Below are 15199 nucleotides of genomic sequence, written 5' to 3'. Positions count from 1 at the left end.
CTTCCGATTGAGTGTATTCTATCTCCGTTCCCCTAAGCTCTATGCAACCATATTTGGTGTGAGGCGTGAGATTGAGAGATTTCTCCACGGGACCTTGTAGGGGGTTAGGATCCTTCGCTGGGAATTAGGGTTGGATCGATCTTTAGGAATCGAGATACAACTCTTGGAATCCCTAGAGTGCTTTGGATCACTATGTGGTGTGAGGTGTTGAGATTGAGCGATTTCTCCACGGGACCTCGTGAGGGGACTAGTATCGGTGATCGGGAGACCGGATCCGATTATATTTGGATTTTCACGACTTAACACTCATCATAGAAACACTTTGCTTATTCGGCACCTAATACTGAATCTAGAGGCGAGCGCTGCCGAATACCCCACTTTCTTGATTGAGATCTCCATCCATTTAACCCTTGCATATACGTCTCCGGTATTCATTTCTTCGCATGATTAGATCACCCACCTTTCCATTTTATCATTAGGTTAGAAAGCGGAGAAGAAGTTAGTACTAGTAGTCCATTCCTGTGGATTTGACTACTGCCCGGCCGTGGTAATTATTACTTTGACACCCGTGCACTTACGGTTTGCGCATATCACGGACGTGTCAATCGCTTTTAATGAAAATGCTCATTCTGCGCTCGTGCAGGAAATTCCGCAGCGCGCGCGTGGAAATTCTTGACTGCGCGAGTGCGTGGAAAATCCACGCAGGGCGGCGTGAGGGGCATGTGACAGATGCGATCTAAGGCCCTATAAAGCAGTCGCTTTGCCTATTCTTTCTCATCTTTTTGTGCGGCTCTTGAGGGGTGAGACGGCTGGGGTTTGAGAGAAGGTCTTTGCAGCTTTGGAGGCGCTTCGTCACCAACTTTCGATCGATTCCTCCTCCTCATCATAGCATCAAGGAAGCCACCGGTGAACCTAGCTCTGGAGTGGGTCCTTCAAGGCGTCAAGCTCTCCATCAAGGCCATCAGTTCATATATAAGGGGGTTTATTTCTATGGTTTTAATGTACTTTTCATTCATTGATGGTGTGTTTTGTATGTTGCTCCATGGAGAGCTAAAACCCTAGAGGGTATTTGGGCTTGTGAACACTAGGATTCTCATCTTTTGTGGATTTGCTTAGTGTTTCTATTTAATCCGAGTTTGATTAAGTTTTAATCTTGTATTCTCATTGCTTGATTGTTTAATTAATCCTTGTGGTTGATTGGATTTGCATGATTTGTTACTTTGATGTGAGAGAGGTCTGCATTAGAGTTAGAAAGCATAAACCCTGCTTCAATACCCTTCCTGACAGATAATTCACAAAATTTGTGAACCATGGAGTATCTTTTGGTTCTGATTTCTGTACCGCATACAGATGCTCTTCAGGGAAGAAATCATTATTTTCCATGCTTGTCGGCTCTTGCCCCTCACAATCTTCTAATCTCGACAGATGATCTACAACCACATTCTCTGTCCCCTTTTTATCTCTTATTTCCATATCAAATTCTTCCAACAACAATATCAACTGAATCAATCTCTGCTTCGCATCTGCCTTGTTCATGAGATAACGGAGTGCAGAATGATCTGTGAGCACTGTGACATTAGATAGGATGAGATATGGTCTGAATTTATCAAGAGCAAACACTACTGCTGATAATTCCTTTTCAGTAGTAGTGTAATTCTCTTGTGCACTTGTGAGAGTCTTGCTAGCATAATAGATCGGTTGAAATTGCTTATTTCTCCTCTTACCCAAGACCGCTCCTACTGCATAATCACTAGCATCACACATTACTTCGAACGGCTCATTTCACTTCAGTGTTGTCAGGATTGGTGATTGCACTAACTTTTCTTTCAGCACATTAAATGCATTCAGACAGTCATTTCCGAAATAAAAAGGGGTGTCCTTCTCAAGAGTTTCAGTCAGCGGTTGAGAGATTTCAAAAGTCCTTAATGAACCTTCCTAGTACTCGCATGACCCAAGAAACTGCAGATTCCTTTCACATTCGTAGGTGGATGAAGCTTTTAAATTACCCTCAATCTTTGCCTTATCCGACTCCATACACCGCTAGGGAAATCTTATGTCCAAGGACAATGCCTTCTTGCACCATAAAGTAACACTTCTCCCAGATTGAGGATGAGATCTGTCTCTTCACATGTCACGCTAATACTCTTTCCAAATTATTTAAGCAAGCATCAAAAGAGTCCTGAACACCTGAAAAATCATCCATGAAAAACTTCCATAATATCTTCGAGAAAGTCATCAAAATGGCGGTCATGCAAATACTGAATGTTGCGAGGTGTTACATAACCCGAAAGGCATTCTTTTATAAGCAAAAGTGCCATAAGGGCAAGTAAATGTGGTTTTCTCCTGATCTTCTGGGGCTATTGGGATTGAAAAAATCCTGACATGCCATCAATAAAGTAGTAGAAATGAAGCCCCGCTAGTCGTTCCAACATTTGGTCAATAAATCGCAAAGGAAAATGATCTTTCCGAGTGACGCCATTCAGTCTTCTATAGTTGGGATTAACTCATTCTTTTCATTCTTTACTAATGTCATTCCTGCTTTTTTCGGGACAACTTGGGTCGGGCTCACCCACTTGCTTGCTTTGGATATGGGGTTGATGATTCCCCGCATCCAAAGTTTTATTACCTCCGCTTTGACAACCCTCCCTTCATATTCGGGTTCTATCTTCACGAGGTTGGGTCACGCATTTGTCAGTCATCCTCCATTAGGATCTTATGAGTGTAGAATGATGGGTTTATACCTCTTTATGTCGGCGATCTTCCATGCAATAGCTGATTTGTGCTTTTTCAACATGCTAATAAAGTTTTATCCTTTACGCCTCCGCGATGCTAGTTAAGCTACAACCGGGTGGAGTTTAGAGTCCTCCATTAAGAATGCATATTCCAAAATCACGGAAGAGTTTTTAAGCTCAAGTTCGGTGGTTCAACAACCGATGGGTGCAAGCCGCTCCTCAATCTATCCATCTCCTCAAAATCATTTCCCTCATGTTCATAGTTTATTCTCCTCTTCTTCCACCGCTACCTATTTCTTTTTACACTCGCATGTATATCAAGCGTGTCCATTCCACATATTTCTGCTTTTGAAATAGCAACTCCCACTAAAAAGAGTTCTTGCTTTTGATCTTCATAGGAAGAATCAAACTGAGCAAGGATTCTTTCGACACTTTCCTCCAACTGATCACTCATTGACACTGACGTGGATCTCTCAAACTGCTTTATCAAATTATCTAATTCATAATTTTCCCTTGAATCCTGGCGTTGTACTCTTCAACTGATTCTTCTACTAGCTGTTGAGTTGTATACTGCTCATGATGAGAATAACACAGTATGTCATGCAATGCAACTATTTGAACTTTCTGCTCCACGTTTTCAACTATTCTCATGATAGTGTCAAATGACTCAAACATATTAATCATTTTCTGCAATAAAAAAGAAATAAGGAAAAGTCAAAAAAAAAAAAATGATAGAATAAGAAGATATGAAATAGAATGTATGGTGAAATAGCAAAGAAAACAAAGTGCAAAGTATCTCTAAACGCCTATTCCGGCAACAGCGCCAAAATCTTGACAAGGTCCCCTTGCGTATATCCCGCAAGTGCACGGGTTTGTCGAAGTAATAATCCCGGATGAGTGGGTATCGAATCCATAAGGAATAGGGAATAAAAACACTTAATCTGCTTCTTAGCTATGTGAAGATCAGTAGTGATAAGTGTGACAATGATTCAATTCTCAAAAGTAAAAACAACAAGTAAGATAGTAAGAATAAAGAGGAAGGTAAGGCAATCGATAAAGATGGGGTACTCGGATAATGCTCTGCCTAGGATAATCGTTTCAAGTGCAAGAACCCTCTATTATGCTTCAAAATCAATGCAATGGTGAGTCGTGGAAATCCTTAAATACATAGTCCCAAATCTTAGGTCAACTATGCCTAACTCTATACATGTCCCGGAGTAGAGATTAAATAACCTCTCAACCTCACACTCGAATTGAGTTGCAATGAGCTCTAGGGATTCCAAGTGATAAATCTCTTCCTAATTATAGACCTAAACCTTTGGTCTTGGTGGAAGGTCCCTAACCACAATTAAGCCCTAGATACTAAGATCACCTCAATGCTTCACTCCGCTGCACGCGCAACTAAGCCCCAGCGGAGGGTCATCCCTTAGACCATTCACTCTATTATGGCCGCAAAGAACATAAGAAACGGAGGTAGAATCTATCATGTCAGAGAGGAAAGAGGACGCTCCTGTACCTCTCAACTCACCCTCTCAACCCTCTCCAACCTAGCTTTGCCTAACGCTCGTGGTGTGTCACTCACTCACAAGGTTACCAACAAGAACTCTCAACCCTTGTGTCACTCTAGGGGAAATGTTCATACAATCAAGCATTCAAGGTTGGAACTCACAATAAACATCAATTAATTGAAAGCATAATAAAGAGATTCAATGAAACAAATACATCCTAGGGTTCACAAATACCCAAGTACCCACTAGGTGTTTAGCTCTCCATGGAGCTAAGTACAATCAAAGAGATAGAATGTAAAAAGCAATGAATCAGAGAGAAACCCCTCGATAGTCGTGTCGATGGTCTTGCGGAAAGTCCTCTACCCGTCGTCCAAAGATTCCTTTGTCCGGTATAGGATACGCCTCGACGGAAGCTCCCCTACCAACCTTTTTCCTAAGGAATGACGAAGTGATGCAATGGTACAGTACTTTCGCTACATTGTTCCGCTACAGTACCTGGCCTAAAATATTTCTCGAGTCCATACTTTCTTCGAGGTGACGCAAACGGGCACACGTTCACATCGTGGATCGCTTTGCTTTTTAATGACGGAAGGTTGGTGGAGATCTTGTCTCTATGTGTATAAGGTCGGAATGCTTGAGTGTGACTGCCCTTGCACCCCTCAAATGGTTGTGCTAACTCAAATACGAGGAGGTTGGCACACACCCTAGCATCTCGCGACCGACCCATGTGTTCGCTGTTGAACCTTAGCAAGATTTCCTCCAAAAATCGGTGCATTATGATCCACATTGGCTTCTTTCCTTCATACTGGCCTCACAACCCTACCTCCGTATCAAAGTAACATAAAAAGCACACATGTTAGTGTAAAACCCGTGAAAAGTAATGCTCAACATAAGGAAAGAATGCTTTGTATTCATATCACACAAGCACTTATCAGTCATCCTGGTCTCAAAACCTGAAACTCGATTCTCCATGTTTGGGGGCTTATTGTTGTTGAAAACCCAGGTGGTGCGGTGGCCTTTGTTGCCCTTTGGTTGTTCCATGAGAAATTAGAGTGGTTCCTCCAACCTCGAATTGTAGGTATTGCTATAAGTATTGCCTTGGTTTCTCATTGCATTACCCACATAATCAACTTGCTTAACAAAGGGTGCACCACTAATGGCTATCGAGAAATCAGAGGGGGCATGTCCTCCACCACATCTGGTACAAATAATCACGACCATCACTCTATTAGAAGTCAGAAGGTCTAACTTCTACTCAATGATTCCACTTTTGGGCACCAAAGAAGTGACGCATCTATTTCATGGAGTCCGATACACTTTCTTTTCCAATATTCCACCCGATAACTATTCATGGCCATGTTGATAAGTGCTTGTGCGATATAAATGTGAAGCGTTCATTCCTTATGTTGAGCATTACTTTTCGTAGTTTTTTACATTAATATGTGTGTTTTTATGTTATTTTTACGCAGGTAGGGTTGTGAGGCCGAGTATGAAGGAAATGGGCCAATGTGGATCATAATGCACCTATTTTAGAGGAGATCTTGCTAAGGTTCAAACGCAAGACATAGGTCGGTGTGAGATGCTAGATGTGTGCCAACCTCCGCGATTCGAGTGAGCACACTCTATGTGGAGGGCCACAAAGGCGATCCACATCTGAGCATTCCGACCTATGCATATAAGAACAAGAGCTTCGACAACATGTACATCATTGAAGAAGCAAGTGATTCACGACATGAACGCAGCCCGTCACACGCTACTCGATGAAAGTATGGAATTGGGAAGTTAATCGTCGAAGACCTGAGCGGACTCACCGTAGCAATTAATGTAGTAACACTGTTCACAGCCGGCCGAGAAATCAGAGAAACAGAGAATCCACACGAGCGTGTGGAAATTATCCACGCCTGTGGAAATTCGCTGCACGTGCGCTGTGTACCGCCCACGCCCGTGGAGTTGCCCGATTCCACTCCTATTTAAAGCCGATTCAGCCCGATTTTTGGCATTCTTTTCTCCATCTTTTCCCCAACTTTTGAGAGGGGGCTTCGCTAGGGTTTCAAGGGGTATTGGCCAAGGTTTTGGAGAGGTTCTACGGCTCCGACATCATGATTCCATTAATAAGAAGGTTGGTAGGGGAGCTTCCATCGAGGCATATCCTATACTCGGACGTAAGGAATCCTTGGACGACTGAGTAGAGGACTTTCCACAAGACCATTGACACGACCATCGAGGGGTTTCTTTATGGATTCATTGCTTTTACATTCGATTTCTTTTGATTGTACTAAGCTCCATGGAGAGCTAAACCCCTAGTGGGTACTTGGATGATTGTGAACCCTAGGATGTATTCGTTTCATTGAACTTCTTTATTATGCTTTCAATAAATTGATGTTTATTGTGAGTTCCAAGCTTGAATGCTTGATTGTATGAACATCTCCCCCAGAGTGACACTAGGGGTTGAGAGTTCTTGTTGGTAACCTTGTGAGTGAGTGACATACCACTAGCGCTAGACAAAGCTAGGTTGGAGAGGGTTGAGAGGGTGAGTCGAGAGGTACAGGGCGTCCCACTTTCCCTCCGGCGTGATAGATTCTATCTCCGTTCCTCGAGTTCTTTGCGGCCATAATAGAGTGAATGGTCTAAGGGATGAACCTCGCGCTGGGGCCTAGTTGCTGTGCAATGGAGTGAAGCGTTGAGAGGATCTTAGTATCTAGGGGCTTAATTGTGGCTAGGACCTTCCGCCCTGTACTCAAAGGGTTAGGTCTATATTTAGGAAGAGATTTATCACTTGGAATCCCTAGAGCTCATTGCAACTCTATGTGAGTGCGAGGTGTTGAGATTGTTCGATTTCTCCTCCGGGACATGTATAGAGTTAGGATTTAGGAAGAGATTTATCACTTGGAATCCCTAGAGCTCATTGCAACTCTATGTGAGTGCGAGGTGTTGAGATTGTTCGATTTCTCCTCCGGGACATGTATAGAGTTAGGCATAGTTGACCTTAGATTTGGGACTATGTATGCAAGAATTTCCACGACTCACCATTGCATTGATTAGGAAGCATAATAGAGAGTTCTTGCACTTGAAGCGAGTATTCTAGGTGAAGCATTATCCGAGTACCCCATTCTTTATCGATTGCCTTACCCTCTTCTTACTTTTTTTGCTCTTTCTACTTGTTGTTTTTATTATTGAGAATTGAATCAATTTTCACACTTATTACTATTGATATTCCACATAGCTAAGAATCAAATTAAGTATTTTCACTCCCTACTCCCTCGTGGATTCGATCCCCCGCCTCACCCGATTATTACTCGACAAGCCCTGCACTCTGCGGATATAAGCAAGGGGATCTTGTCACGTGTCTTCCACTAACTGTCGGGCTTCTTCGGGGGTCTTACTCACCATTGTACCTCCTACGGCGGAATTTAGTATTTGCCTTGTACTAGGATTCAACCCATTATAGAAGGTTTGAATGATCATCCATTCGGGAAATCCATGTTGTGGGCACCTCTGCAAAAGATCCTTGAAGTGCTCCCATATCTCAAATAATTATTCCAATTTCATCTACACAAATGACGATATCTCATTTTGAAGAATCGCCGACTTTCCTGGAGGAAAGTATCTTGCAAGGAAAGCTACGACCATCTCATTAAAAGTCATGATGGATGCTTTTGGCAAAGAATGAAGCCATTGCTTGGCTTTTCCTTTTAGAGAAAATCGGAAAGCCCTCAATCTGATAGCATCATCCGATACACCGTTTCGATCTAAGAACTGCTGTAATGCATCGAAATGTGCCATGAACTCTGTGTACTAAGCAGCCTGCATGGCCCTGATCTCGGAAATCTCTGCTCGGGCCTCAATGACGTCTATCTGTATCACTCCTAAAGCACTCTTGAGCCTCTCAAAGCGATTATGGGCTCAAGATGGTGAAAACATACGTACGGTGGCGCGTCCTCTGCCACTTGGGGTGCCTCAGTCTCCATCGTTGCTGGCTGAGGCTCGGGAGCATGCTGAGATGCCCCAGCCTCATCACCCTCATCCGCAGCTATCTATAGAGTCGGTAGAACTAAGGCATAAACCCATGTCCGAACTCTCTGTACCATCCCCATCAATCTCAGTGTCTCCATGCCCAACGGAGTAGGTATAGTCACCTTCTTAGCCCCTCTAATCACATCAAGTAATCTCATGCTAACGACTAATCTCGTGATATAGGGGCCTGAGAAAATCACTCCAAATTTGGCATACTGCCCCTGGTGTGGTATTTACTCTGCCAAGATATGCCCTAAGTGTATCGGTGTACGCCGCACCATCGAGTATAGATATAAAAGTTCCTGTCGGCTAAGCACACCAGTACTGTCACCTTGCCCGCTCAGTGATCTACTCAGAATAGCATGAATGTATCTGTAGCTAGGGCGAGAAAGGCAACTGGCATTCGAAACCCCGGGCTCATACTGCCCCTGCCCACATAATGTGGTGTACGCACGCTGCGGAGTCAAACTCCCAAGATAATCCATGGGCAGCTGCTCATACTCCTCTGTCTCAGTATAAGCTACATCACATAACTCCATCAAGATCGCAAACTGAGTCACACTCAAGCTATGATGCTGTCCGAGGGCTCTGAACTGAATAGTACCAATGTTGCCAAAACTGGAGTATGTGCGATCGAACTCAAATGAGGCTAACACCTCAAGCGTCAGTGTGCGGATGGAAGGGTCCCTAATTTATAGTAAACGGTCCCAGCTGCCAACCACAAGCATACCTTCGATCTCGTCTGCCATAGCCTCAGCTAACTGAATCTCGCTGAGTCTGCTAACGTCAGGGATTCTGGTTTGGCCAAATCTGAGGCTAGACAATTGTTCCAACCTCGCCTAATGCTCAGGAATGGTAAAACTCATACTCTCGAGTTCGGGAGATGGCTTACACGGCCGCTTATCAGCTTTCTTCTTCGACCGAAATGCCATAATCTGCAAAATTTGAAAGGAAATCGATCAAACAAGTTAATTAACAAATACTGTAGAAATCCTCACGGTCTTGTAGAATTTCCGCACGCCTGCGTGGATCCATGGGGCGTGAAAATCGCATGGCCGTGCCTCAAAAATCAAAAAATATAACATACAATTACTTCTAACTCCGTTCTAAACATGAATAATCATTCTAATTTAAGAAACGAAGCATTATTAACTAGATTCATCGAAAAAAAATCATGAATTGACGAAGAAAATTAAGAATAAGTCTTACCGATGAGTTGAGATGAGAGAATTTAGATTCGGCCGAAAAACCTCGTAAAAATCATACCAAATTGGTGCTAAGGGGCCAGGAAATGATGTGAGAGTTCTCTCAGACGAACAGAGGATGTGAAGAAGAAGAGGAACGGCTATTCTTTAACAAGACATCGCGCCTCTTGGTGTTCAATACATCCACACGGGCGTGTGGAAATTACCCATGCCCGTGGCGCCCATAGAAAGAACCGCGACAGGGGACGCTTTGCACGCCCTCGCAGCCCTAAGAAAAACACCCACTGACTCTGAACGCTCTCGCACGAGCGTGCGAAAAATACCCACGCCCATGCGCCCGACCCATAGGGGCAGCCGTACGCCCCTGTGCCTTCTCTAGACATCCAAGAAAATTCCTAAGTGTTCCGCATGCGCGTGCGGAAATTCCGCACGGGCGTGGACATTCACATACCCAACTCATAGGGGCAAGTGCACGCCACTGTGCCTTCTTGGGATGGAGAGAGCTCCTCTGTAGAGATTCGCACGGGCGTGCGGAAATTTCCCACGGCCGTGCAAAGTTTACAAGGTCGCCCACAAGGGTGAGTTCACGTCCCTGTGCGCTCTCGGGAAAATCTGCCAAACTCTGTAGGAAATCACACGCCCGTGTGCAATTACCCACGGGCGTGCGATATTCACATGGTCGTTCACAGGGGCAGCCCACGCCTTTGTGCCTCTTCTGGATGAGCTCGCAATGCAGATCCACGGGCGTGCGGAAATTCCACACGCCCATGCGTTTTCTCTGGATGCCTTAGAAAAACCTGCAGGCTCTGCAGAAAATTTTTGAACATGTATACACACTCAGAGCCTGCCCTATTATGCAAGTTTTACCAGTGAAAACATGAAATAAAGCTCAAATGACCCAACTTTGCCAAATACACATGAAAACACACGATGAATCCTCAAAACCTAAAGTAAAATCGCAGCACAAGCATCTAAAAAAAAAATCAAGACACCAACACTCAACAATTTATTCATGTAAACACTTACGGGGGCTCATAGATAAATGTTGCTCTCTTACCCATGACTTGGAAGCATGATGAGCATAATCTTTTGAAGGTAGAGGGTGTATTATCGAGCTTGGTGTCACCTAGCAATGGGTCATCTAATTTCTTCGTTCAGCAGTGATGTCTCCAATCGACCTTGGAGCGATTCCGGTGGCATCTTCTAGCCTTCTTCATTTTCCGGAGTACCTTCTTCAAGATCCCCGGGGTAGATGGTACTTCTTCTGTTGAGCCAAGCATCATTACTTCTTCATAATCCTCCTCTTGGTCGAACAAACCCTAGTACAGGTCCGGATTGAACATTTTCTGTATGTATTCATCAACAATCTCATCAGTAGTGTCTAGAAATATAAAGTGTCATCAAAATCAAGAGAATGCCGCATGGCTTCAGCAAGGCGGTAGGTGAGCTTGTCATCTCCAACTATCAAAGTTAGCTCTCCGTCGTCCATGTCAATCAATGCCTTAGAAGTCCGCAAGAACGGCCTCCCAAGTATCAAGGGTACATCTACATCCTCATCGACATCTAGCACCACAAAAGTTTACTGAAATATATACTTGTCCACCTTGACAAGTACATCTTCGATGATATCCTCGGATATCTCACCGTTCGATCCGCCAATTGCAAAAGTCATCCGGGTGGGCCTAGGCTCGCTTAAGCTAAACTTTCGAAGAAGGTGTATGTCATGACGCTGATGCTGGCCTCTTAGTCCGCCAATGTCATTTCTTCACCCATATTGCCAATGCTACACAGAATGATTAAGCTTCCCGGGTCTTTCTTCTTATTCGCCATGTTCCTTTGCAACACCGACGAGCATGAAGCATCTAGAATCACCGAAGCACTCTCCTCCAACTTCCTCTTGTTGGTCAATAAGTCTTTCAAGAACTCTCGGATACTTAGGCATTTGGGCCAATGCCTCAACAAAAAGAAATATTGATGTGGAGTTGCTTTGAACAAACTCAAGAACTTCTTGTACTATTCATCCCCTTGGGCATTCTTCAATCTAGAAGGATAAGGGATTATTAGCTTGAAAGGTGGGGGGTGCCAACTCCTTCTCTTTGCTTGTTCCCTCCTCTACCTCTATAACTCCCGAGTAGCGTGTTCATTTGGCATCTCACCTCGAAACTTACCTTCAACGCCATGGCCACTTCTCAAAGTGATCGCCTTCACTTGCTCTCTATGGTTGGTCTCCGTATTTGCCAAGCAAGCTTCCATGTGGCCTTTCGTAGAGAGACTTCGCACCTGCCCCACTGATTTTCAAGGTTTTGTAAAGAGGTAGTGTGGGTTTGCTAAGTGTGGCCTCAACTTATTCAAACCTTGTATTTGCGATTGTACAAATCTAGTCAAGGTCTTGTCCAAATCGAGTCATCTCGGGTTTCCAAACCTAAGACTGCTTTCTTCCACATGCGGGGCTTGTTGGAAACCCGGTGGCCCTATGGCCTTTGGTGGACCCTGATAGCTCCATGAGAAATTGGGATGATTCTTCCAACCCGGATTGTAGGTGTTACTATATGGGTTTCCCTGAGGTCTCATGCCATTACCTACAAAATCGATGTTCTCCACCGAAGATACATGATTGATTACCGGCAAGTATACGGGATCATCAAGTAATACCCTGTGAGTGACACAGGGGTCGTAGTATTCCACCGGGCTAAGGAGCTCCTATTACTCCTCCAACACTTAATTTCTAACCTTACAATTGAAACATGGTGTTACTCTAATACGTGCAATAATATAAATAAAAAATACAAAGTAGCGAGTCCCACAATAAGGAAGGAAATCGCAAGAGCAATAATGATAAGAATAGGCCTCGGGATGAGGATTCCCAAGAGAGGTTCACCATGATGCATGGATGCAAAAGAATAGATGGCATGGGTGATTTAGACCGACAGATCTCAACAATAGTTCAACCCCGATTTCTCGATAGGTCAAACCCTAATCCCATACAAATGATGACAAGGATTTCTCCTTAGTCAAATTCCCTACGATTGCGTTAAGAACATGGAGATCGCGCAACAAGGACGCGACTTAACCTAAGTTCATCCTCATGAGTTCGGAGGGCAACCAACATCCAATTTCTTGGCATGTTGGTCAAGGATCTCCCCTTTTAGCTCTGAAAAAGTGATCTAGTACACGTGAGCGGTCACGCTCCACGTGTACAACTCAAGTAAGAACTAAGGATTTCTCCGTATTATAGTTCTAGGCATGAAACAACATGAGCTAAACCACAAATCACACCAATGCATTCCAAATAAAAGTGAAGCACCCAAAATACATGATGAACCCCCAAGGTTCACCTACATCCGGAGGCCTTGGGGGTCTAGTGTGCCATCACACAAATAAATGTCTCAAACACAACAAAAGTAAGAAGTAAATGCATAAATGGCACTCACTAGTCCGAATGATGAAGAGGAGGAAGAATGCCGGCCGAATGATGCTTCTTCTAGCCCAAAAGGTGCCGAATGCTTCAACTCCCTTGATGATGAAGCTTCCCCTTGAATTTAAAACCCTTGATCTTCCCAAGCTTCAAGCCAAAATCTCCTCAAGAATATAATATCTTCGCTTTTTCTCTTTCTTCCCAAGTGGTGGCTGCCAATAACCCTAAAAATGTCTCACAAAAATCCTCCCCAAAAGTCCCCTTTTCTTTTTCCCAAAGATGCTCTTTATAACCCTCTTCATTTACTCCAAGATCCATCAATCCCGAGGGTGGTAGCATTGGCTCAATGAGGACCTCATTGAGCTCCCTCATCGACACTCGCTCAGGCAAGAAAAACTCCTCATATGCGCACTCAATAGTATCCATGCACCGCTCAATGAGCACCTCATTAAGCCAAGATGCCTTCAATCAATCAACTCCTCCTGTACATGCTGATTGTCCCGGGCTCTATACCCAGGGCAAAGATTGAGGTCATGATGCCATGATTCGATTTCTGCCTTGAAAAACTCTCCGTGTGCCACGCTGGAAGCTACGGTGTCCGTACATGTGTCACCTGCTACGAGCACTCGTAGCACGTTACTTTGCTACAAGGAATATGCTCACAAGCATCACACCCGGTTTTCTTCTCTTTTTCGCCCAAATTGTATATTACCGTGTCCTCCATGGCGTCTCGCGTGCCTCGCAAAAGCAAATAATATACGATTAAGCGCATAACGGGCATTAATTATAATAAAATACATGCTAGAAGGGAGCAATAAATATATAGAAATACGTACATTTAGACACTTATTAATACATCACCAATAGAGATCTGGCAATCGGAGGGAGCATGTCCTCCGCCATACCCATTGCAATTAGTGATGGCATACTCTATTTTGAAGTTAGAAGATCTAACTTCTTACTCAAATTATCCACTTGAGCACCAATGAAAGTTCTCGTGCATCTATCTCATGGAGACCCGCCACCTTTTTCTTCTCCCTAGCATTCCATTAGTAGTCGTTTTCAACCCATTTCTTCAATTAACTTCTTACTCAAATTTTCCAATTGAGCGACTCAATGAAGATTCTTTGCACCTATCTCATGGAGACCGGCCACATTTTCTTCTCCTAGCATTCCATTAGTAGGCATTTGACCCCATTTCTTCAATTAATAGCGGGCCTCATCGAGTCTTGCTACCTAAGGTACCACCTACTACCACATCCAAGAGTTACCTTGTACTCGGGTTCAAACCATTGTAAAAGGTCCGAACAATCATCCACTCGAAAATCCGTGTTGTGGGCACTTTCCGGGGGCTCCTTGAACCTTTCCCATGTATCAAATAGAGACTCCAATTCTAATTGAAAAAAGGATGAGATCTCATTCCTAAGCTTCGAGGATTTTCCGTTAGGAAAATAACTGGCAAGAAAAGCTTCTACCATCTCCTCCCATGTGGTAATTGATGCTCTAGGTAATAAGTGTAGCCACTGCTTCCGCTCTCCCCTTTAGGGAAAATGGGAAAGGCTACGCAACTTGCAGTGGCATCATCCGTCACCCCTTTATCTTGACATATCACACCCTCAAGAAAAACTCTCTATATGACTTTTTGGATCCTCATCGAGCGAAACCATTGACATGCGGATTCTTTGTAACATGTGGATAAATGCGGCTTCAGCTCGAAGTTCGAGCGTAATCGAGGGAGCGCTTACAATGCTCGATTGTGTCCCCTAACAGCGAAAAGGTCGGCATAATCGGATAATGTCCTTGTTGCTCATTACATTACGCCATGTTTTTAGATTATTCCACTTCCAAATCAGCTAGATTAGGCTTTGTTCTTGCAAAGGTTCTTTCCCTTTTCTTCTAAGTGTACGTTCAAGCCGGGGATCTCTTTCAATCAATATTGAGGGGTTCCCTCGGGTCATATCTTAGAGCTGTTCCCAAAAAGAAAAGAAAAAGAAATCAGAACAAATGAAAAGAATAAGAAGATATAGAAATAGAATGTGCGAGTGAAATAGCTAAAAGAAAACAAAGTGCAAAGTATCTCTAAATGCCTACTCCCCTTGATGGCGCCAAAAACTGACATGGGCCCCTTGTGTATATCCATGAAAGTGCAGGGTTTGTCGAGTAATAATCCAGGATGAGCGAGTATCGTATCCACAGGGAGTAGGGAATAAAAAACATTTAATTCGCTTCTTAGCTATGTGAAAGATGAATAGTGATATGTGTGATAATGATTCAATTCTTAGAAGTAAAACAACAAGTAAGAGAGCACAAGTAAAGGAGAAGGTA

General features: G+C 43.7%; 2 non-coding genes across 2 annotated transcripts; both read left to right on the top strand.

Annotated features, from left to right (window-relative positions):
- The first annotated feature begins 7715 nt into the window (after positions 1 to 7715).
- Positions 7716 to 7822, top strand: LOC120266069. The gene has a single exon (XR_005537913.1). It is a non-coding gene; the product is annotated as a small nucleolar RNA R71 (small nucleolar RNA).
- Positions 7823 to 14198: 6376 nt separating this feature from the next.
- On the top strand, positions 14199 to 14304 carry LOC120266020. Its single transcript, XR_005537863.1, has one exon. It is a non-coding gene; the product is annotated as a small nucleolar RNA R71 (small nucleolar RNA).
- The last annotated feature ends 895 nt before the right edge of the window (positions 14305 to 15199 follow it).

Source organism: Dioscorea cayenensis, chromosome 7 (assembly GCF_009730915.1).
Source record: "Dioscorea cayenensis subsp. rotundata cultivar TDr96_F1 chromosome 7, TDr96_F1_v2_PseudoChromosome.rev07_lg8_w22 25.fasta, whole genome shotgun sequence".
Lineage (NCBI taxonomy): Eukaryota > Viridiplantae > Streptophyta > Magnoliopsida > Dioscoreales > Dioscoreaceae > Dioscorea > Dioscorea cayenensis.
This window is presented reverse-complemented; position numbering and strand designations above follow the sequence as displayed.